Source organism: Carlito syrichta, unplaced genomic scaffold (assembly GCF_000164805.1).
Source record: "Carlito syrichta isolate Samal-C Ts95f unplaced genomic scaffold, Tarsius_syrichta-2.0.1 Scaffold315502, whole genome shotgun sequence".
In the NCBI taxonomy this organism is placed as follows: Eukaryota; Metazoa; Chordata; class Mammalia; order Primates; family Tarsiidae; genus Carlito; species Carlito syrichta.
The window spans coordinates 119,798-144,060 of NW_007259598.1; the positions used below are offsets into that span (position 1 = coordinate 119,798).

Below are 24,263 nucleotides of genomic sequence, written 5' to 3' on the forward strand. Positions count from 1 at the left end.
TTCTACAGAATACATTTTACAGGTATATTAAAACAAACATCTCAAGTATTTATTATTAGGTTTTTAATTACCTCATAAGGTATATTGAAGGTGTTACACAGAAAGTGTTACCCTGAAGGTGTTGTTTAGATTATCTTAAAGCGGTAATAATGTCACTGCTTATAATATTACATAAAATTGGAAATTATCTTACAATTTATTTGAAAATACTGGATTCAAGGAAGTTTGGATGTTACACTTTAAAATATAAATGTCAATATGATATCTCTATAGCTTTATGCCATGTAATCAATATATTCATTATTCACTTCCCCTGTTTTATGACCATATACAACAAACTGAAACTGGAATAGCAAGTCACTTGGAACATTTAAGTCTTGGCAATACAATGTTATATTTTTCCAAAATATTTATAATCCAACATTTGACATTTTTCATATTTCAGCCTCCCTTTGGAGTTTCATAAATATCTACTTTTTAATATCATATTATTTATGCATTGCCATAATTTCTTCTGTCTTGTATATATTTATATATGTATTATTATCAGTCCACTTTCTATAACCCTACCTCTTTATTAGAAAGTAAAATTCCTAATCTCAAAGCTACTTATTACCCCACACTCTCTGTTGATAATATCTTTGACAGTTGATGTCCTCTAATAAGTTATTTGCAAAGTGACAAATTTACCAAATAGAAAATATTTTAATACTTCCTATATTTCATCTGAACATTTATTGCAAGCCATATTAGCCATATGTAATCAATGTTATTCCAGAGGAAATATATACATTTAGATAATTGATAGATTTCAATTCTCTTGCTATACTGAGACCAGTGCATCCATTTCCCAATATAGTCAAATTCACACTTGAATAAAATAAGTTTTCGGTAACTTACAAACTAGTGGAACAACTTAAGTTGTTTCATCTTGGATTATGACTGAGACAAATCATCACATGGTAAAACAGAGTATTAAAAAGTAAACAATACGATACTAGCAAAAAAGTAAAGAACCAGAGATAGTGCTTTATTTTTAAATAATACAATAATTACCCAATTCCATTTATTAAAATGTACATAATCATATGTAAACACCAGTATCAACAATTTGAGAAGCCAAGATTGAAAGACAGAATTGGAGGAATATTTTAAAGAACATAATAAAATATGACTTTGTCACATCAGAGAGTACTTCTTTAATTGGAAGAGAGTTTTTTTAATCTCATGTTCATAAATTCTTTCCTTCAGATAGTAATAAGCATATATTCCCTAATTTTGAATCTATAAACCCTGACTCTTTAGGGTGACCATTCTCTTCAGTAATGTATTTTTTCCTCTAAAACATATAAACTAATTTAAAAATCGAACAGCCTTACACGTTGTAAGAACTCTATCTTTAAATAACAATATAGCTTATTTTTTCTTATCCAGGGTCCAATGAATATACTTTATTTTAACCTTTTTTACTATTTATTACCTCCTTTGCTATTTAATTGTTTGTTCTTTACATGCTTGCAAATAGATGAATGAAGAATAACCTCTGATTGTCTCTTTTTAAACAACTCTGACCCATCTATCCATTGAGTAAAGTGAAATAATTGTATTAATTCTTAGTTAATTCCTTAACCATTTGAAAAAAACTTGATTGAATTGTTAGGATTCCTACAAACAAGAACAGAAAAACTGCTACAGTACATTTACTAATTTCTAGTTAATTGATGATTTTTGATCTATGTACTGAAGTTGGACAATGACATAAATTGCTATCATGTGCGCCTCTATTTCTCTCATTTTATTTCCTTTAGATTTTTTACTAATATTTATTTACTATTGAGTAAATACTTATATTAAATCTCAGTGTAGAGCCTTCAAAACTACTTAAAATATTGGTATTTATCAATAAGTTATCTTTGATTCATGAAACAATATAAATCACACTATTTATGCCCCCTGGAAACTAACCAATATTTTTAATATTCCTTACTTTCAAGTTATATTTTCTGTTGTTATGACACAATTTAATATACTACAGTAAACATTTGTATTTTATACAAAATAGAACATATTGTGACTAGAGAACTGTTGGCAGTATTTTTACCCATTTTCTAAAACTCTGATAAAATAACTTTAGATTAATGGGAATGAGGGGGAGATGAGCTGGGAAATGTCTCTCCAAGAAACCTATGTTTTTACAGTGCTTTTTTCCCCCTATGTATAAAAATGGTCAGAATATTTTGTGGGAAAGTTTCAATTTCTGTGAGTAAAATAGTCATTTGACAGTATTACTATTTAAAATCAATAAATTACAGCTCTTATGTTGAGTTTGATGTCACCTGTGAAAGTAGGTAAGAGTAAGAAGAAAACAAGGTACTTGAATTGTATCTTCTTTTCTAAACAATATTATATTTTAAGTAAACATCATATTTTTAAAATATCTGTTAGAACTTGGGATACATATGTCTTACCTAACTTCCTTGATCATTGAGAATAAGGACTCATCTCAATCTCTAAAAATACAATTTTTTAAAAAGTTGACAATTGAGAGAAAATCATAGACTTATAATGTTTAAATATAATTATTGAGTCTATTTACAACCTTTTATTAAATGAGGTCAGAGGTCCAATAATTGAAGTGATGTGATGTAGTGTGAGACATGGCAGCCCCCAGGAGCAAAAATGCTGGAGACATGGCTCTTTAAGGACTGAAGTTGCTGCTTATTTGATTCTGCTGATGGTGCAATAGTATTTTGAGTACAAATGTTGATTTGCTTACTTCAAATTTCTTGTTTTATTTTTTAATATCTAGAATTAAGACTAACGAATAATTTTTACAACTCATCAAAAATATTGAAAAGCAAACCCAACTCAGAATTACCACTATACAGTCTGTTAAAATTTCAACATTTATTAATTATGTACCAAGATCTTGGGATTGTGCTATGTGCTGATACACAAAAGCAAAAACAAAAAAAAATTTATATTGCTTGAAGAACATTTTCAGTAATCAGGAAGATCAAAAAGCAAACCATATAGCAGGAACTGTTTTGAGCACTTACCTTTTGTTTTCGTTTTATTTTGTTACAACAAGTTATTAGGGTAGATTATGTTAATTCGCCCATTTTGCAGGTGGAATTGATGCATAAATTGACTGAGCTAATTGCCTAAATTTAATTTTCTCATAAAGGATTGAGCAGTGTCTCTAATGCAAATTGTTCAATTTCAAAGATGATAAGCTTATTGCTCATGTCGGGTAGAGGGGCCTAATCATATTCTTGCTAAAATACATAATAATGAAAAAACAATTACTATCCTGTATGCACCCACAAATACACAAATGGAATTCAAATAAAGGGTGAATAATAGGCTTAATTAAGATTTTATTTTATTTTATTTTTGAGTTGGGTCTCACTCTGTCGCCCAGGCTGAAGTGTTTTGGCACACTCACGGCCACCCCAGTGTCAAACCCCTGGGCTCCAGTGATCCTTCCGCCTCAGCCTCCCAAGTAGCCAGAACTACAGGCATGTGCTACCACTCCTAGCTAATTTTTTAGCTATTGTAGAGATGAGGTCTCGCCAAGTTGTCAGGGCTGGTCTCAAACTCTTGGGCTCAGGCAATCCACTCGCCTCAGTCTCCCAAAGTGCTGGGATTACAGACTGAGCCACCGAGCCTGCATAAATTAAGATTTTAAAAGAACTAACTTGCTTGATAATTTAGAAAAATGTGTTTAGTAACAAAATATTGATAACACGCCTGACAAGAACTTGGATTAAATAGGGATTTCTGGATCCATCAATATTTGGTGACAACACTGAGTTAGTGGTGTGTGTGTGTGTGTGTGTTTGTGTGTGTTAGGAAAAAAATTTAAGAGCCAGATTGTGGAATCAGACTGCCTTTGTTAAACACTGTTTTGCTACTCATCGTCTTTGGATTGAGGCAAACAACCAAGCCTCTTTAAGCCTTGGTCTCCTCATATGTGACTATACTTATATTTAAAGTCATCAATAAGCAACTTTCAACCAAAAAATGGTTTCATGTCTAAGGATATTTATACCTATTAAAATCCTCCTGCAAAAAAAAAAAAATACTTTTTCTCAAAATGTAGATGCCTCTAAAGTATATATAAATGTAGAGTGAAAGCACAAAAAAAAATGCATAAGCCCTTCTTAAGAAAAAAAAATCATTTAACAAAACATATTCATCTAGCATTGGTAAACTGCAAATATGATCCCAAGGTAAAGAAGTCATAATTATATCATTAAAGAATAGAATAGGGAAGATTCTTCTTCTTACTTTTTATATTGAATAATTAATGTACTATTTAAAGCTGCGTATTTTTCCCTTCAAGAACTTCTTTATCCTTATCTCATAGAATTGCTATGTATTAATATCAGCTTGGAATGTATTGAAATTATTATTCTAACTACCCCTTTAACATATAATTTATATTGTAGCACAATTTATCATCCAAACATATGCTACTGTTTTATTGGTTGTTGTATCAATAATTTTAAGCTAAATTTTGCTGCTACTATAACAAAGAGAACCACAGTTTTTAGGTCTTACAAGAAGGGCTTCTTTATCACTTGCATTAGAATTGAGAATTGGTTTCCATTGAGAATTGGTTTCTAGTATGTTCTCGTGTATTTTAATCCAGGATTCAATCTGAACAATGAGCCCTAGTCTACATCAACGAACAAATTGTCACGGCTTTGACGTTTGAGCCAAACAAATTTTGTAAGGCAGATTTCAAAAAGGTGTGAAGTTATAACAATTTAAAAACACAGTTAACCTACTTCTAGGAATGCAAAACATACAATCATAGGTTATTTTCAATACAAGAAAACTTAAATTTGTTTGCTTTAATTTCTTAAAACTACTAAGACAAAGCATTAGCTTGTATTTTTATTTGTTGGAAGTACTACATGATGACTTTTAAAACTCCCAATTGGAAAGATCACGTCAATTCTTTTCACGTCTAATTCACCAAAGCAATTCAAATGGTGAAACATACAGTTAAGGAGGCCAAGAGATATAATCCTTCCTACAAAGAAAGGTATGGAGTATTTGAGAACAATAATGAAATCTTTTAAATGTTTCTAGCTTGATTGTGGTAATGGAATATAGATTATATTATATTGACACCTGAAATAGTTCAACCTTTATAATAAAATAAATTCCATTCAACTACATGTGACTTCTATCTGATAGGCAAAAAATTTAATGTGCATTTTAGATTAAGTAGGTTTAATCTCCTATACCCTTGCTAAATTTATCTTTCATGTTGCAAATTTTGTGTCAAAATATGTCTAAGTTTAGACAGAAATAGTAAGAGAAAATATGTGACCAACAATAGATTAGAGCAAGATTCCTAGAATGAATCAATGAGGAAAAGAAGGTACAAAATGCAGAACACAGGGTAGCAGACAAAAAAGATTCAGGAGACGACTTTAAATATACAATATACATAACTGCATATGAAAAGAATAGAGAATTGTGTAGAAGTAAATTTTAAAGTATTATCCGAGAAAACTCAAAACCAATGAAAGGTATCAAATCATAAATTTAAAAATTACTGAGAACTCCAAATAAAGTAATTTAAATATAACCTTACCTAGGCACATTATGACAAATTGTTGAAAATATGAGTCAAAGAAAAAATTCTACAGGCTAACAAAAATAGAGGTTAACTTCAAGGATGAAACAATTTGTTTCAAAGGCGGACTTCTCAATAGATGCAACAGAAACTAGAATATAATATAACAACTATGTAATTATAATGTAATAGATGCAATATAACTATATAATTGAAATGTAATGTGGTGTAATGTAACAACAATGTAATGTGATGCTGGACAAAATGGCTGCCAACCTAGAAATCTAAGCTCAGCCAAAATATGATTTTGAAAACTAAATGTTAAATGAATACAACTTTAAATGAATAAAAAAATAGAAGAAAGTGTCACCAACTGACTAATAATGAAAAAGATTTTAAAAGACATGCCGATAGTCTCGGATACTAGGGAGGCTGAGGTGGAAGGCTTACTTTAACCCAGAAGTTTGCGTCCTGCCTGGACAACAAAGCAAGACCCCATCTCTAAGAATAAATAAGTAGCACTGAATACATGCTTTTGAAAGTAAACAAAGGATATAAATTTAAAGAAAAATATAACTTCGCCTTCACTGTGATCATATTCATCGTTGAACATGTGAGGTGGGAACCCAAGAAAACCAGAATTTATTTATTAAAAATTATGTATTTATCTTTGCATGCTTAAACTTCAATCACCTTCAATAGACTCTCCGTTTGATGCAATATACTTAATGAGATGCTTTTTCCACTGTTCAAAATCATTTTTGAACTCCTCGATTTTGATGGCTTTTAGGGCTGCTGCCATCTTTTGTGAATAGTGAGGGTGGGATACGGGGTCATGCGGTTTTTGGTCAAAAACTGCTGAACATTCAGCATTGTATGGACAGGTGTGTTGTCATGGTGGAAGAACCAATAACCTGATTGCCACAACTTGGGATGTCTCTTCCACAAATCATGAGGCAACCTTCTCAAAACTTCCAAGTAAAAAGTTTGGTTGAGATTTGGTCCAGAGAAACAAATTCTGGGTTTACTGCAAAGGGCCTGCACGCCAAGAGATAATTCGATTTTTTTGGTGGGGGGGTCCCCCCTCATAAGCATTTTTGGTTGAGTGGCCATCAGGTTTGTTTTATTGATTAAATTATCTATATCTACAAAATCTCTGAGAGATAGGCTTCCTGACATTTTTTAATAAATGAACGTCAGCTGCTGAGAGAATTACTTGTCAAAAGTAGCAAAATTTTAAATAGCAAAGGCAAGGGTGAAGGCTACTCTCTTTGTAATTATACTATACTTCTTCCTCTGACCTGAAAAGAACAAGTTTTTTAAAGACTGTAACATGAATAATGTACTAATTATCATTTTAAACTGTAAAATTTAATTACTTAATGTAATTAAAGGCATATATTAATTTGGCCAATTCTTATTCTTGAAATTAATGGCAAATTAGATATTTAATGTATAATTATGTGAAAATTATTAACTCCATTTTTCAATGTCTGTTCTTTTAGAAAAATCTTTGAATATTGATTAACCAAACATAGCAGTGCAGTCTGTAATGGAAAATGAAAATACACTTACTGACATTTGTATAAATGTTTGGAGTTAAACCACAATTTGAGATCTAGTTGTTGGGATCTGGAAGATGCTGAAAGGGAGTAACTTATTAGGGTAGGATAATTCCTGTACTATATAATTCCAGCTTCATAGTAGCTTCATTCATGTTACTTATGATCAAGATGCTTTCCACCTTGTCACACCACTAGCTTTTTTTATTTCCTCTAAGATTATAAGTAGAAAAGAAAATAGCCACCAAATGGAGACTGGCTCAGTATGTGAATAAGAAGAGGAAATAGGTTTGATTATGAACTAGCAGTCTCTGCCATTGTTCATCCTATGGACACTAAATAACCACTGTATTCTTTTAAAAATTCTTTTGTTTTATATATGTATACATATATAAAATTATATATATATATTTTAAATATATACGTATTTCCACATCAGTCAGCCAAGTAGCTGGAACTACAGGCTTGTATCCCCACACGTGGCTAATTTTTTTATTTGTTGTAGCGTTGAGGTTTTGCCAAGTTGTCCAGGCTAAACTTCAACCCCTGGGCTCAGGCAGTCCTCTTGCCTCTGCCTCCCAAAGTGCTGGGATTATAAATGGGAGCCACTGGGTTCAGCCTCTTTCCAGTTTTTTAAAAATAGATCTTAGCAGTTCCCTTAAGGGAGGAGAGTGTGTCTTCTTTGATCACATTTGAGATAGGTCTTGGATGTCACTGATGTTTCTTAAATAGTCAAATTTTTAGAAACTAGACTCATAGGTTCTTTAACCATATATTCCTCTCTGAATTTAATGGGCTTCTAAACTATTTGTTTCCGGGAAGTTCTTTGTGCTAATTGCTATACATAAATATTTATGTTTTAATTAAAAACATTTTCTATAAACAGGTTCTCATTCTGTTGCCCATGCTAGAGTGCAGTGGCATGATCACTGCACTGTAGCTTTGAATTCCTGGTCTCAAGAAATTCTCCCACTGCAGCCTCTTGAGTAACTAGGACTATAGGTGTGTGCCACCATGCCTGCTATACCTTGCTATGTTGCCCAGGCTGATAATTATTTCTTAAATCTACATAATTTCTTTGCATCCTTTCCAAGTTCACTTAGCCTAATGACTACTATCAAGAGGCTATCTAGATTGAGTGAAAAAATGGAAAGCCTGGGCCTTAATAAGTCGCAAACTTATTTTTTCTCTCCTTTTATTTAAAAGCACACAAATGTTCTGAGATTTCAATGCTACAAACACTCCTTTATCTGCATTCCTTTATCTTATTGCCTTGCGTCTAATTGTCTCTGACTTCATCTCTTTCTTGCCAAATGTAGCTGATAACTGTCAACACACACTAACGTTTTGACTCTTTCCTACAACTTTCCCTAGACCTTCTGGCAGGGACTCCTTTCAGGTTATTGCAGGTGATGGTGTGACCAAAGGTTTTGTCCCAGTGTAACATAGAGCAGCAGCTTTATAGAGGAACCCTCTGGAATCCAGGTCAACTGCTCTGTCATTCTATAGGAATGTTCCCTTTCCAGAGTTAGTAATTTACCTGTCTTCCAGGGTTATATGTCTGAGTAAATGGCACAATCATCCACTCAAATACCCAAGATAAAATAAGGGATTCTTATTTCTTTCTGCTTCTACGCACCAACTCTTATTAATCACTAGGTCTTTTTTATTGTACCTCATTAATAGTTCTTGAAGCCACTTACTTCTCTTATCCTCACTGCAAAATCTTTCTAACTAGTATCCATGAATTCAGCCTTCACTTCTTGGTAAATATGCAAATAGAACCACATCATTGTTCCTTAAAATTGCTCTTATTAACCTGAAGATAAATTGCAAACTACTTAGAATAGCATTCAAATTATTGGTAAGTTCCAGAGCCTAGTACTCTTTTTTCTTATTTACCATACTTTCCCAAATTATATTCTGACTTTGGGTCATTTTTCCTTGAGGTTGAGTTTTCTGTCTTTCTTTTTTTGCTCCTGTAATACCATTTTGTACACTGTATTTCTCTTGTCTTCTTATTTGTATCCTCAATAAAACCTGTCAGATCCTTGAGGACTATGGCAGTGTTTTATTTGTGTTTTCATCACCAGCTCGCAATATATTTTCAGGCACACTGTAGGCACTCAATACTATTTGATGGATGATTGAATGAAAACAAATATTAGATACTAAGCATTCCTCACCTCTTTCAGTCACCCAAGCAGTACAGGGAGCAGTGGACATCTTTCCAAGGCAGAGTTCCTTTTAAACATCTTTTAAAATGTACAATTGCCTAATGTACATACTCCAAAACAAAGATTTAGATATTTCAGAATCTCAAGGATATTTTGGAGTATCTATTGAAGCTCATACTTGAGAATATCTATATCAGTGTGTGACAAACAGATACTGAAATAGGAACTTCATGGAAGAATCTGTTAGCAGCAGCAGACAGCCATTTTTGTTTTCTTTCTTTGTTTCTGTAGAAGAAAAGGGATGGGAGATTGGAGGCTTCTAGTATCCAGAAAGAACAAAAGTGTATCTAACTTCCTTTTCTCTCTTCTCCTTTAAGAATATTAGTGCATCTTTAGAGGTTAGTGAGCATGTAGAGGATATGCAGATGTGGGTAATCCAAACAATAGATCTGATCATGCAATTGACATTTCCAGAAGAGATGTATATTGATAAAGAACCAACACAGCAAAAAATAGCAATGGTCTAACGATTGGCCTTGACTGGACTTGTTTCATACAAGTTCCTGAATCTACACTCACCATTGAAATACACCATCAAAGCAAAACAACACAAAGCAAAAGCACAAACTCAACTTCAGGAAGTCTAACAGTGACCCAGAAATCAGTATTTTTAAAGAGTATCCCGGGTTATTTTGATGTAGTTGACTAGTAAGCCCCATCTTAAAATATGCTGGTATAATATATAGGAACTGTGTTTAAAGTTAGACTGGTAGGATTGAAATATCCTAATTACTAATTTATTTTTTCTTTAAAATACTTGACATCTCTAAGTCTTAAATGTCCATTAGGCAAACAATTACTTGTGGTTTTTGGAACATTCTAAGTAAATTGATTACAACACTTTAAGAGCAATTGTACTTTTTGATTCTCAACAGGTTCAACTTAACCTATTTTTCTCAAAGATACTGATCTTCCTTGAGAAATAAGCCAGTTTTCACATTTCACTTGACCAAAATATTTAGGTTTTGTGTCTTAATGAAGACTGAAAAGAAAACATTATTATACCAAAATATATCTCCTGGCCCCCAAAGTCGAGCTGCAGAGAAGCAGACCTAAATGGGAGCTAATTAAGACTATCTTCTCTATCAACCCAAATGGAACATATTACACTTCTTATCAGCTGTAATTCTAAGATAACTATTATGAGTTGTCTTCTATTTTACTTACGTTATCTTTCGGTAGTTGGAGCAATTTGATCATGCTATTTTCTCTTTTTAATAAAAGAAAGACTTTTTAAAAAAGTAAAATATTCTCTTCCCCAACTTTTTCCTGTTTCACACAGAGAATTGTGTGCAATCACTAGCTTGTTCTTTTTGAAATTAAGGCGTGAATTACATAGGCAAGGATCCATTAGTTGTCACCTACAAAATTATAAATAATTTTTTATTCCCTTTCCCTTAGTGAGTTCAAAGAAATAATAAATTAACAAGTGTCTGAATTAAGACATGATTAATTATCAGGTATCACATTTTCAGATTACGCAGGATGAAAAATATTTACTGATACAATAAATATGGAGAAATATTAGTGTTGATTTGAAATAATTTCTTTTATTTGCAATTGCATCTTGTCTAAGCTAAACAAAAACAAAACAAAATGTAAAATTTATTTACTGGCATCAAAAATATATATTAGATTTCAATTTTTTTCTTGATCTATAGGGAAGCTCTGAATATTTAATAGAATGAAAATGAGAGTAAGGTGAGTAAAATATTCTCAGGTGGGTTTTTCTTAATTCATTAATTTATTAAATATTTACTGGGCACGTACCACATTCCAGTGGTACAGAGATGAGTCAGACATGGAATTGCTGTCTTGCAATTTAAAGTTAGTAAATACTTACTGTAAAACAATGTACAAGAGGGAGTCAAGCAGGTGATATCAGAAGTACTGTTGAAGTTATTCTTCTTCCTGGTTTTACAGTGAGGCTTTATCATATTGTTAGTTAACTTTTATTATGATAATTATAGATTCCCATGCAGTTGTAGGAAATAATACAGAAACCTGTCTTTACGCTTTCCCTAGTTTCCCCCTAAACATATTGCAAACCTGTAGTATAATATCCCAACCAGGATAATGACATTAGTTCTGCCCATCAATACTAATCAGATTTTCCTGCTTTTACCTGTAATTTGTGTGTATGTGTGTGCACACGTGCATATGCGAATTAAGTTCTATATCCTTTTATCATCTGTTTAGATTCATGTATCCACTACCTTAATCAAGATGGAAAATACATCTAAGGACACAAAGATACTTCCTACTTCTCCTGGAAACTACATGCATTTTTCAACACACCTGTCTATCTTAACCCCTGGTAATCACAAATCTGATTTTCATGTATATAATTTTTTTTCATTTCAAGAATGTTATATATATGGAATGCTAAAATATGTAACCTTTTTGAATTAGCTTTTTAAAAAAAAAAAGTCAGTATAATTCCCTGGATATCTATCCAAGTTATTTTGTTCTTTCCTTTCTATAGCTGGTATGGATATGTCAGTTTCTTTACCATTCACCCATTGAAGAATATTTGAGTTGTTTAAAGTTTTAGCCTATTACAATACTCTATTGCTAAAAAAAAAAAAACAAAAAAACTTAACAGTCTTCTGAGACTTCAGTGAGTTGTAATCTTTTTGTTGGTGAAGGGTCTTGATGTTGATGGCTGCTGACTGATCATGGCCATGGTTGCCGAAGGTTAGGATGATTGTGACAGTTTCTTAAAGAGAAGTTTCTTAAAAAGTGAAGTTTGGCACAGCAATTGATTCTTCCTTTCACAAAAAATTTATCTGTATCATGCAGCTCTGTTTGATAGCATTTTACCTACAGTAGAATTCTCTTAAAATTGGACTTGATCCTCCTAAACTTTACCACTGCTTTATCAACCAAATTAATGTAATCTAAATATTTTGTTTTTTTAATTTTTAAAATGTGGGATACAATTCAGGGTTAGGTATACAGATGTTCATTATGCAGATGTCCTTGTTGATGAGGTGTATCCTCCCACCTCTGGCAGTTTCCCACTACTGCCAATATCATCCCCACCCTCCATGGCAGTTTCCCACTACTGCCAACTGCCAATCCCTTTCTTAAAGCATTATGATAATTGTTCAAGGTCCGTATGAGTGAGAACATGTGGTACTCAGTTCTTTGTTTCTGTGATAGATCGTTCAATATTATAGACTCTAAGTCCATCCAAGTTGCTGCAAAGATCATAATTTTTTCCTTCTTATGGCTGCATAATATGAATCACATTTTTTAATTCAGTCCTCTTTTGATGGGCAGCATGGTTGGTTCCATGTCTTTGTTATTGTGAATAATGCTGCAATAAATATATGTGTACAGGGATTTTTGTCATGGAGTGATTTGAGTTCCTCCAGGTATATTCCCAGAAGGGGGATTGCAGGGTTGTATGGAAAGTCAAGTTTAGATCCTTTAGGAATCACCACACTGTTTTCCAAAGAGGTTGTTTACACTCCCACCAAAATGTAGAAGTATTCCTTTTTCCCTGAATCCTCACCAACATCTGTTGCCCTTTGAGTTATTGATGATGGCCATCCTGATTGGAGTTAGGTGGTATGATCAGTGTGGTTTTAATTTGCATTTCTTTGGTGACTAGTGAGACTGAGCATTTTCACATGTGTCTTTTGGTTGCTCATCTGTCTTCTTTTGAGAAGTATCTACTGATATCTTGTGCACACTTTGTAATGGAGCTTTTTTTTTTTTTTTCAACTCATTTGAGTTCCTTGTAGATCCTAGATGTTAGGCCTTTGTCAAATATACAGCTGGCAAATATTTTTTCTCACTCTGTGGGCTGTCCCCCTGCTTTCTTGATGGTTTCTTTGGTTTTGCAGAAATTTGTCAGTTTGATGAGGTCCCACTTGTCTTTCTTATCTCTTATGGCATAAGCACTTGGGATTTTGATCAGAAATTGGTTGCCAGTTCCAATTTCCATCACGGTGTCTTCTGTGTTTTTTAAGGTTCTTATAGTTTGAGGCTTTACATTTAGGTCTTTGATCCATTTAGAGCTCATTTTTGTGTACAGGGATAGGTAGGGGTCTTGTTTTAATCTTCTTCAGGTGGTCAGTCAGTTTTCCCAGTGCCATTTACTGAATAGGTTCTCTTCTCCCCAGTGTTTGATGGTGGAGGCTTTGTCGAAGATGTGTTGGTTGAGAAATTGAGGTTTTGCTTCTAGAAACTATATCCTGTTCTATTTATTGGTCTTTATGCCTGTTTCTGTACCAGTGCCAGGCTGTTTTAATTATTGTAGATTTATAATAAAGTTTAAAGTCTGGAAGTGTGATACCTCCTGCTTTTTTTTTTTTTTTTTGATGAGGATTGTTTTGGTTATTTGTGGTCATTTATGTTTCTATATGAATTCCTGTATTGTCATTTATTTCCAGGTTAATGCTTCTGGTAATTTAATGGGTATTGCATTAAATCCGTAGATTGCCTTGGGAAGGATGGACATCTTAATAATGTCGATTCTTCTAATCCATGAGCATGGAATATTTTTCCATTTGTTTGTGTTATCTTTGATTTCTTCAAGCAGTGTTTTGTAGTTTTCCCTGTAAAGGTCTTTCATGTCGCTGGTTAGGGAGATGCTGAGGTTTTTTCCTTTTTTTCTTTTTCTTTTTTTTTTTTTTTTTTTTTTTTTTTTTTGGTGACTATTATGAATGGGATTGTACTTTTTAATTGGGTTTCTGTTTGTTTATTGTTGGTATCCTTTGTTTGCATTTCAACAACATTCACAGCATTTTCACCAAGAGTAGATTCCATCTCAAGAAACCACTTTCTTTGCTCATTCTTAAGACACAACTCCTCATCTGCTCAAGTTTTATCATGAGATTGCAGCAATTTAGTCACATCTTCAAAATCCACTTCTAGTATTCTTGCCATTTTGACCACATCAGTAGTGACTTCTTTCACTTAAGTCTTGACTATAGATGACACTTTCTTCCAGTAATAGGCTGTTTTATCTACATGGAAAAATTTGTTTAGTGTAGCCACATTCATCAATGATTTTAGTTATGGATTCAGGATATCTTGCTGCAGCTCCTGTATTAGCACCTGCTTCACCTTGCATCTAAATCATGAATCAACCTCTGCTTCAGACTTGTCTTCTGCAGCTTTCTCATCTGTCTCAGCCTTCATAGAATTGAAGAAATTTAGGGTCTTGCTCTGGATTAGGCTTTGGGTTAAGGGAATGTTATGGCTGTTTTGATCTTCTGTCCAGACTACTCAAGTTGTCTCCATATCAGCAATAAGCCTGTTTCACATTTTTGTCACTGATGTGTTCAATGGAGTAGTACTTTTACCTTCTTTCCAGAACTTATCTTTTGCACCCACACTCAGCTAACTTTGATACAAGAGGCCTAGCTTTGGTCCTATTTTAACATTTTAACATGCTTTTTTCACTAAACAATCACTTCTAGCTTTTGATTTTAAATGAGGGACTTGCAATTCTTCTTTTCACTTGAATATTTAGAGCCCATTGTAGTGTTATTAAGTGACTTAATTTCAGTATTGTTGTAATTCAAGCAATAAGAAGACCAAAAGACAGGGAGAGAAATGCGAGAACAACCAATCAGTGGAGCTGTTAGAGCACGCAATTTTACCTATTAAGCTCGCTGTCTTATATGGGTGCAGTTCATGGTGACCTCAAGCACTTATAATATTAACTTCAAAGAGTGAAAACAGAGAGATATAATAATAATTTTAAAAATTGAAATAATGAGAGAATTACCAAACTGTGACAGACATAAAGTTCACATGCTGTTGAAAAAAAAATGGCACTGATAGACTTGCTCAACTCAGGGTTACTACAAATCTTTAATTTGTTAAAAAAAAAAAAAGGCAGGATTGACAAAGCTCAGTAAAGAAAAATGCAATAAAAAGAAGTATGCATACATGAGTTGCTGGAAAGAAGACGTTGAAATCTTCAGCTATAAATGTTGTTTTGAATGTTTCTTCTTTCAGCTTTATCATCTTTTGTCTCATTTTCTTTGAAGCTTTGTTTTTCAGTGTACACATACTTAAGGTCATTATCATTATGTAATAATGTCCCTCTGTTTCCAGCTATTTTTTTTACAGTTGTTTACTTTCAATTATCCTAATACAGCTACTCCCTTTTTAAATTAGTATTTCTCTCTCTCTTTTTTTTTTTTTTTTGAGTTGAAGTCTCACTCTGTTGCCCAGACTGGAGTACAGTGGCCACTCTACCTGCTGGGCTCCAGCGAACCTTCCACCTCAGCCTTCCAAGTAGCTGGAACTACAGGCGCGCCCTACCATGCCCAGCTAATTTTTTGATTTATTGTAGAGATAAGGTCTCACCAAGTTGCCCAGGCGGGTCTCGAACTTGCGGGCTCAGGCAATCCACTCAACTCGGCCTCCCAAGGCACGGGATTACAGGCTGAGCCACCAAGCTCGGCCTTAAGTTAGTATTTCAATAGCAGATCTTTTTACTATCAAACAACTATTAGTATTACATTTGAGGTGAATTTATTCAATGCAGCATATATTTTAGTCATGTTTTTTATTCACTCTGCCAATTTATGTCTTTTTACTGGTATATTTAGACTACTTACATTTAAGATAATTATTGATATGGTAGTAGTTAAGTCTGATTTTTAAAAATTTATTTTGCACCTGTTTTCCTTGGTCTCATTTTTTTTGTTGTTTTGGTTTTCTTGCCTTTTTACAGTTACCTAAACTTTTTCAGAATTTCCTTTAGATTTGAGTGTTTCTGTCTTTATCCTTTACTATATTTGCAATATTAATTGCTCTGAGGATTAAAATATATCTATGAGACTTAAAATCATCTATTGGTATTATTATTTTAGCACTTTGAATAGTGTACACAATTCTTTCTTCTACATGTATGTCCTTTACCTTCTCCCACTTTTAAATATCATTGCTTTGAGAATCACAAATAATTGTTTTTTTAAAATTATCAAATATGTGATGGGCTTAAAGGAAGCCCAAACCCCAAAGATATGCAATACACCCATGTAACCAACCAGCACTTGTATCCACTGAAACTAAAATTTAAGAAAAAAAATCATCAAATGTAACTTTCAAAACTTCTGTGGAAAAGAACAGTTTGCTTTATGTGCTCATATTCTGTTCTTTCTGATAGTACTTCTTTCTTTGTAATGCTCTAAAAATTGTTATCATTTCTTTTCTTTTTTAGTAACTTCTTTTAGCCAGTGTTTAAATGGAGGTCTACTAATAGCAAATTCTTTTAGTTTTATTCTCAAATTATTCATCTGAGAAAAATTTCTCATTCTTAATGGAAGTTTTGCTGGGTATAAATTTTGTAATTGCTGTTATTTTCTTTCAGTGCTTGAATAATATGCATCTATTCCTTCTGACTTCTGTCATTTCTGATGAGAAACTCATTAATTTTTCCTATAAATAATAAATCATTTCTCTCTGGCTTTTTCATGTTTTTTTCTTTGCTTTTATTTTCCTAAATTGAATTATAAAATATTTTGGCATAAATTTTTGGATAGTTTATATTTTAAGAGATTTCTTTGACTTTTTTAGATATGAAGATTTGTGACTTTCACCACATTTGGGAAGTTTTCAACCATTTTTAAAAAAATAATGAAGACATTTCAGTCTCACTTTTTAGTCTTCTCTTTATGAATCTGTGATTATAGAATTATTGAATCTTTTGTTCTCATTCTCCAGTTTCATGAGGCTGTGTATTTGTTGTTGTTGTTATTTTCTCCCTAATATTGAGATTTGGCTTACTACAATTCTCTTAACTCAAGTTTTTGTTGTATATATTGTCATCTCCACTCAAATATGGAACCCATCCAGTATGTTATTTTTTTCTTCAGTTTTATAATTTTAATTTTGTACTTTTTTGACTTTTGTTTCTTTGCTGAGTGCTTCTTCTGGTTGCTTATTTTTGGCAAGGTATAAATATTGTGCTTATCCATGTCAAATTTGCTTGAGGTTGCTGCAGGTACTGTTGCTCAGTCCAGGGGAGAAATGAACTTGTGTGGGTGTCTTCTATTGCTGGATTTGGAGGCTGGGAAATGATAACTCTGTGTGTTTTTTCTCTCGTGAGATGGAAGAATATATGAATCTCTGCCGTTGTACTGTTTCTTAGGTCCTATGTTCCCAAGTCAGTTTGCCTTCTTCTTATCACCTTTAAGAGTTCCTCTTTGATTTTTCACTTGCATTATATCCAGAGTTTATATCTGTGCTTAGTGTGAAGGACCCGGGGGAAAATGGGTCTACTCCATCTTGTCTAAACTAGAGTTTCATTGTTATATTTTTTAATTGTCTAACTTTGAAATATAAAATATACTTATATCTGAATATAATCCTAGAATGTATTTTGAGCCCAAAAGCAAATGTTATGTTAAACTTTAAATACAACTACCCAATCTTGTAGCAGAAAAAAATAATATATGAAGTACATTTATAGTCCTCCATTGAATTAGTGCTTTGTAAGCAACTTATTTCTTTTTTATATGGGTAAATAATTTATTTTTTAAACAAACAAATAATTTGCTGCATCTTAAAACATTTTACTTTCTGAGTAAATTGATGCAATGCTAATTATACTTGTACTTACTAATTGATTACCACCATAGAAACTTCTCTCCTAATTGTTTTAAAATTTGTAATGCTAACCTTCACTTAAAAGAAAAAAAAATCTGTCCACAGATAATTTGCAAGTACTATCTGCTGGTAGCAATGTAATATACTTTAATTATAATACAATACAATTATTGAAAAGATAGAAAATGTAGCCAAAATTGCTAGAAAGGAAGAAATTTAATAGGAATTTGTGACTAATTAGTTAGATGATTCTGTTTAAGTTTCTCTTTCTTTGTGCCTTACTGAGAGTCTGCATACATAATAATGAAAGTACACTAAGTTTCTGAAATGAGAGAGACACTATAGTCATAAAATATGCTCTTATTTTCTAGTAGGCCTAGTCTAGCCAACCCTCTTTGTTCTCAGAATCTTTGCAACCCTATTCAAGTGTGCAGTGATTGATTAGAAGTCTATCTTTTTCATTAAAATAAGAATGCTTTTTGAGATAAGTTATTACTAAAATCACCTGTGTATCCACATCACTATTACTTTGCACAATGAATTTTATATAAAACCTTCCAATGAATATTTGCGAAATAACTAAATATAGAATAAAATCACAGGATGATATCATCAGAGACAAAAGGGAAAAGTAAAACCAGTTATTGTTTAATAGATACTATAAAATATTTTATTACTTGCATATCTACTTTTCTAGAATCTGACTCAGCTCAGTTTAAGATTTGAGATATGAAACTCCTATTATCACTATAAGAACTGATTTCTTATGGTGAACAGATGAGGAGGTATGTGTTTCTAACCCAGAACAAGCTGGTTCATAGGATGTTTTAGCATCTAAGGTTGGGAGAGGAAGGAAATAAAGAAACCTGTTTACCACTTGAAGGCATATTAACAAAAGTATGCTCTGAGGATAAATTGCTTCTTATGATATTATTCAAAAAACTATTTTACTATTTAATTAAATATGGATATTATGAGTATACCGATAGAATTTTAGTTCCCTGGAAGTCACACAAGAAAATGCTACTTTAGAGTTATTCAAGATTATGGAGATTCCATTCTTCATAATTCAACTGATAAAAATCTACAAGTGAGTAGTAGATAAGGAAGCAACAGTTGATGACATAGGGTAAAAGAAAAATGCCATTTTTTATTTTAATACCCATCTCAACATTTTTGTGTTACTCTGTTTATCTAAGTTTAGCGGTAGTCATCTGGTTTTAACTTTAGTAAAATGAAGTGGCAATTGGCTTGTGGACACCTCCAGAATGCTATAATTTTACAACTAAAGTTTGTGGAACATCTAAATGTCAAACAAAAAAAGTCAGATTTGTATTTTTAAAATTTTATTTATTTAATTATATTTTTAGAGATGTGTCTTGCTCTGTCACCTAGACTGGAGTAAAGTGGAGCAATCATAGCTCACTGTTGACTCAAACTCTTGGGCTCCAGCAATCCTTTTGCCTCAGCCTCCCAAATAACTGGAAATACAGGCATGTGCCACCATGACTGGATAATTTTTAAAATTTTTTTGTAGAGACAAGGTTGTTGCCCACACTGGTCTCAAGTTCCTGACCTCAAGCAATCCTTCTGACTCAGCCGCCGAAAGTACTAGAATTACAGGTCTGAGTAATCATGCCTGGCCAAATTAGGTTCTTAAAAAGGGAATGAATTAATCCTTCTAATGTAATTCTAAACACTAAAAAAATTGATAGTTATCTTGAGGAGGATAGAATCACAGACACCAAGAATAAATAAATCTCAGATTATACTCACAAAAAAACACTACTCCACCAAAAATAATGAACCTAGGAAATACAGAGCATTAGTCTGTAAGTGGGAGTCTATTAGTTAAACAGTTAAATTTGTAGTTGGATATTTTCAGCAGTATCTTCTGATTGTTATTTATTATAGCTGCAAGATCTGTCAAAGGCTTTTAGTTCATGAAATATGATATAAGTTTGACAATATGTAATTTATATAGAAAATACTTCTAGAGAAAACAAGGAGAAGGATGTTTATAGAGGTGATCTTGTGTGACAGTAATATATCTTAAAATATTTGAGATTCATAGCAATTTTTTCTCGTGTCAAAAACTACATTTTTACTCAAGTGCTTGTTTTTGAAAATCATCAAGCTTTTCTGTGCTGGAAAAAGCCAAGGGGTACTAATGTGAAACTGGAATACTTCAAAAAGTATATTTATGCATATTTATTATGCAAACAAATTTATTATCTGCAAAGTATGGTACAAATAAAAAGTAATAATTTCCAAATAAAATGTTGTTTCCCCGTTGTGAGATTAAACCTGCAAGTGAATTCTAGAGAAACATGACTTATTCAAAGTAAGAAGAATGAATTAATCAAGGTGTAATTAACTGAAATTTGCATTAATTAAGTGACTTGGAAGGTACTCCATAGAAACAAAACCCAGTTACATAACTACTGAATTAATGTGGTTTCGTTTAAATATGAAGAAAATGTTTTGTCTTTAAAAAACATTTTTAAAACTAGCTTTCATCTCTTTGGAATTAAATCATTCTAATTTGTTAAGTAATTAATTCACTTGGTAGTTTTACTCTAATATCTTTCCAAGAAGCACTTAGGTGGGCTGAAAACTACAGATTAGAATAGCATCATAGAGGCCTCTTGTATAATTGTTCTGCTTTTTGGATTGTGGTTAAATGTGTTGGCTGTGAGTGATACTGTTATACTGGTAGATTATGTATATATAATCTGACAATCCTTGATACATTTAATGTTCTATTGTTGAAGTTGTTTTTCTTTTTCTTTTTTTTTTTGAGTTGGAGTCTCACTCTGTCACCCAGACTGGAGTGCAGTGGCCGCTCCTGGCCACCGCAGCCTCGACCTGCTGGGCTCCGGCGATCCTTCCGACTCAACCTTCCGAGTAGCCAGAATTACAGGCATGCGCTACCACGCTCGGCTGATTTTTTTGATTTATTGTAGTGATGAGGTCTCGCTGCCCAGGCGGGTCTCGAACCCGTGGGCTCAGGCAATCCATTCACCCCAGCCTCCCAAAGGCGCGGGATTACAGGTTGAGCCACCGAACCCAGCTTGAAATTGTTTTTCATGTACTATATAGTGCCCTTTGCATTAGAATCTCTGAGAACAATTTCTCTAAGGATTAAGATTAGTTATTATATTGCTATGTAGTTTATATATAATCCATGTAAGTATAAGGTACTCTTGAACTTCCAAACAAACAGCAAGGGTAGGTACTCTCTCAAAAGATAAGACTAATTAAAAGGTTAAGTTAGCTAAAATGCAAGAGAGATCTCTGCCAACTATAAACAAAAAAGAAATGCAAAACAGTGATAAGGTGAGGGTCCTAGCCTCCTAGGTGCAAGATTAGTCTTTGCATGATGAGGTCAGACAGGGAAACATATTCAGGCTCCCTATTTGAAGAAAACATTGGGTGAAAAAACTCAGTTATGAAAAGAGGCTGAAGAAATGATTGAAAAGTCACTGCCTTGAAAAGGTAGCTACCAAACTACTGTAACACAGATGCAGCTTGACAATGAAGAACTGAACTTGGCCCCTCACTAGCTCAGACTCTATATTGTAATATCACAATATAATTGTGCCCTGAGTAACAAGCTGCCTTTATTAATTTAGTTCTGGTTCTACACTGGAAACTCTAAGAGCAGGACAGAAGGAACTGTAAAACCATAAACAGGATAATACTGAAAAATTAGCATGCTAAGGATGAGAGTTGTTCATAGAATTAACCAGAGATCTCTAGTTACATAACAATAATAGCAATAAATAATAGTAACAATGAAAATTATAGTAATTATGAGAAACTAAAAACACATAACTATATTATATTAATTTGAATATAAAGTTATTTATTAAACAATCCAAGTTTGCTTTGGTAATTTTTATTGTTACATACACACTAAAGGAAAACTTTTTATTTTAGGATCAGGTTTTTATTATATCAATTTGTTGTCCTAGAACGTAATATTGGCGTTAAGGATTTTTGGAATGGAACAGCTACTGGTGATGGCAAGATTCAAAATGTGATGCTGGCAATGTAGATGTAGCAGAATGAAAGTGAAAGCTGCTGCCATCAAGGAGGTCAAGGAGAAAAGTGAGTAGAATACTGGATGAATTGTCTGTGATTATAATGGACTTGCTTATGATGATGACAGAAATGTGAATGGAGTGAAGGACAATAAATGGAGTACCAATTTTTTATGACTAAGCATGATTTACCAGATGTCAGAACATAACAGTGATGAAGAGGAGAGAAGCCAAGTATCCCATGGTTTTTAAATCAAATGCACTAATATTGCTAGTCTTTCATAATTACCTTATTCGTTCATTTATTTACTCAAAGTATTTAGTGAGAACACTCAGTGGTTTATTTTCCTATTTTTTAAGACAATGTAAAAAAGACTATTTTCTTTGTACAGTAGCAATTTCTCTGTAGTTTTCTACACTTAGCAGAATTCTCCAGAATTTATTTTACCTCCGTTATTTTCTAATTGTACTCACCTCTTTTGTAACTATCTTCTCTATACTAATGTTTCATTTTCTTGAATTTCAGAATTAAATGATCATGTGATTATTTGATATAAATAATTACTAATGTTTAAATGCTGATAAATAGTATTTAAAAGAAATCATAATGTTAACACGTGCTTAACTCTACTTCCATTCATCATAACTTTCTATATTAGATCCTTGGAGTCATGAAAACTAAATGCTTTGACACTACTTTTTTCACTGACATTATTATTCATTTCATTTAACAGTGTTATTAGTCTTACCTTCTTTCCTTCAAATATTCATAAAATCATTAGCAATTTCTTTTAACCCAATCTTAAAAATATAAATGTAATATGATCTCTTTTCACCATCTTTCTCATTTAAGCCATGATTCTCTTTTGTCCAGAGTATTGGAGTAGCCTCCTTTTTCCTTCTTCTACTACTACATTTGCCTGTCTTCAGTATATCCTTTACAAGAGAAAAGAACAGTCCTGGTTATATACAGTCCTGATCATTTCATTCATCTTCTCAAAAGTCTCCGGTAGCTTTGTATCTCAACAATGCAATGCCAAACATTGTAAAAATACTGTCTAAAATATTTTTTTTTCTGACCAGTTGAGTCATTTATTACAACAGGCCACTAGTGGCAGTGGGGACGGAGAGGGGCACACCAGACTCATTTGCCCTTCAGGTAGATCTTGGGAGTCTGCCAGCCTTCAGGGGCGTCCTTCAGGCCCGCCTGCAGCCAGATGTGCCTCAGGTCGGCCTCGAACTTCATCTGCTTCCGTTTCAGTCGTCCTTCCTGGACCTTCCGCCACAGGAATCGTGTCCTCTTGACCAGCTTCCGGTACTTGTGGTGGTTCATCTTCCACCGGTGGATCTACAGGACATTTTTGCACTGCATCGGAGGTGCATCCCCCTGCTTGGTGCCTTCCTCCATTTGGCTAGGCGGACACTTGTAGAACTGGACTGGAGCCACAATCTTTGGGTCCCCAGCATCCAGTCTGGGCGAGAGGCAGCGGGCGGTAAGCCAGCTCTCCAGGGGGCTGATGGACATCTTCCCGGGGACCAGCATTTCAAGCTCCAGCTGCTAGGAGGGAGGCAGCCCTCCTTGGGCCTATCGGCTGCGTGCAGTACTGGGGCCTGCAGGCGCTGCTGCCCAGCGCCCCTGCCCAGGGCACAGCCCTGAAGAGCTGAGAAGTCGGGTTCAGCAGGAACATGTTCTGCGGGCGGCGGCCAGGTGGTCAAGAGAGCATTCTGCCAGCGCGCTCAGAAACTTCCGGTCCGTCCCCAAAGCGGGCCCTGCCGCCGGCAGCCAACCCGCGGTTCCTACACCCAGTACCCCCAGACGTCTTCCCGGCGCCCAAATCCCCGTCGGAGATGGCTTCCGGTTAGGGGAACAGTCGTCTCCATCCCAGCCCTCGCACGACTCTTCTTCAGCTACTCCTTGTCGCTTGCAGAGGCATGAAAACTACAATTTCGATGGTGGTGGGGGGGAAGCTGAAGAAAAAAAAAAAGCCTGTCTAAAATCTTAAATCCTCTTCTACCAGACCCACTTTTACCATTTGGATCTCACCCGTTAGGATGCTTGTCTTTGACTGTTCATCGTCATCCAAAGAGACTATCTTCCTGTTCCCAACTGGCCAGACATGCTCCCATCTCAGGGAATTTACAGTTGTTATATTCTCTGCCTGGAACACCCTTCCTATAGACGTCGTTTGTTCCCCTTCCTCCTTCAGAACTTGTTCAAAACTAACTTCTCAGTAAATCTTTC

The 24,263-nt window shown here is 33.9% G+C and overlaps 1 pseudogene; it reads right to left on the reverse strand.

Annotated features, from left to right (window-relative positions):
* Window positions 1-23,165: 23,165 nt before the first annotated feature.
* LOC103275527 lies at window positions 23,166-23,709 on the reverse strand (annotated as a pseudogene).
* Between the last annotated feature and the right edge of the window lie 554 nt (window positions 23,710-24,263).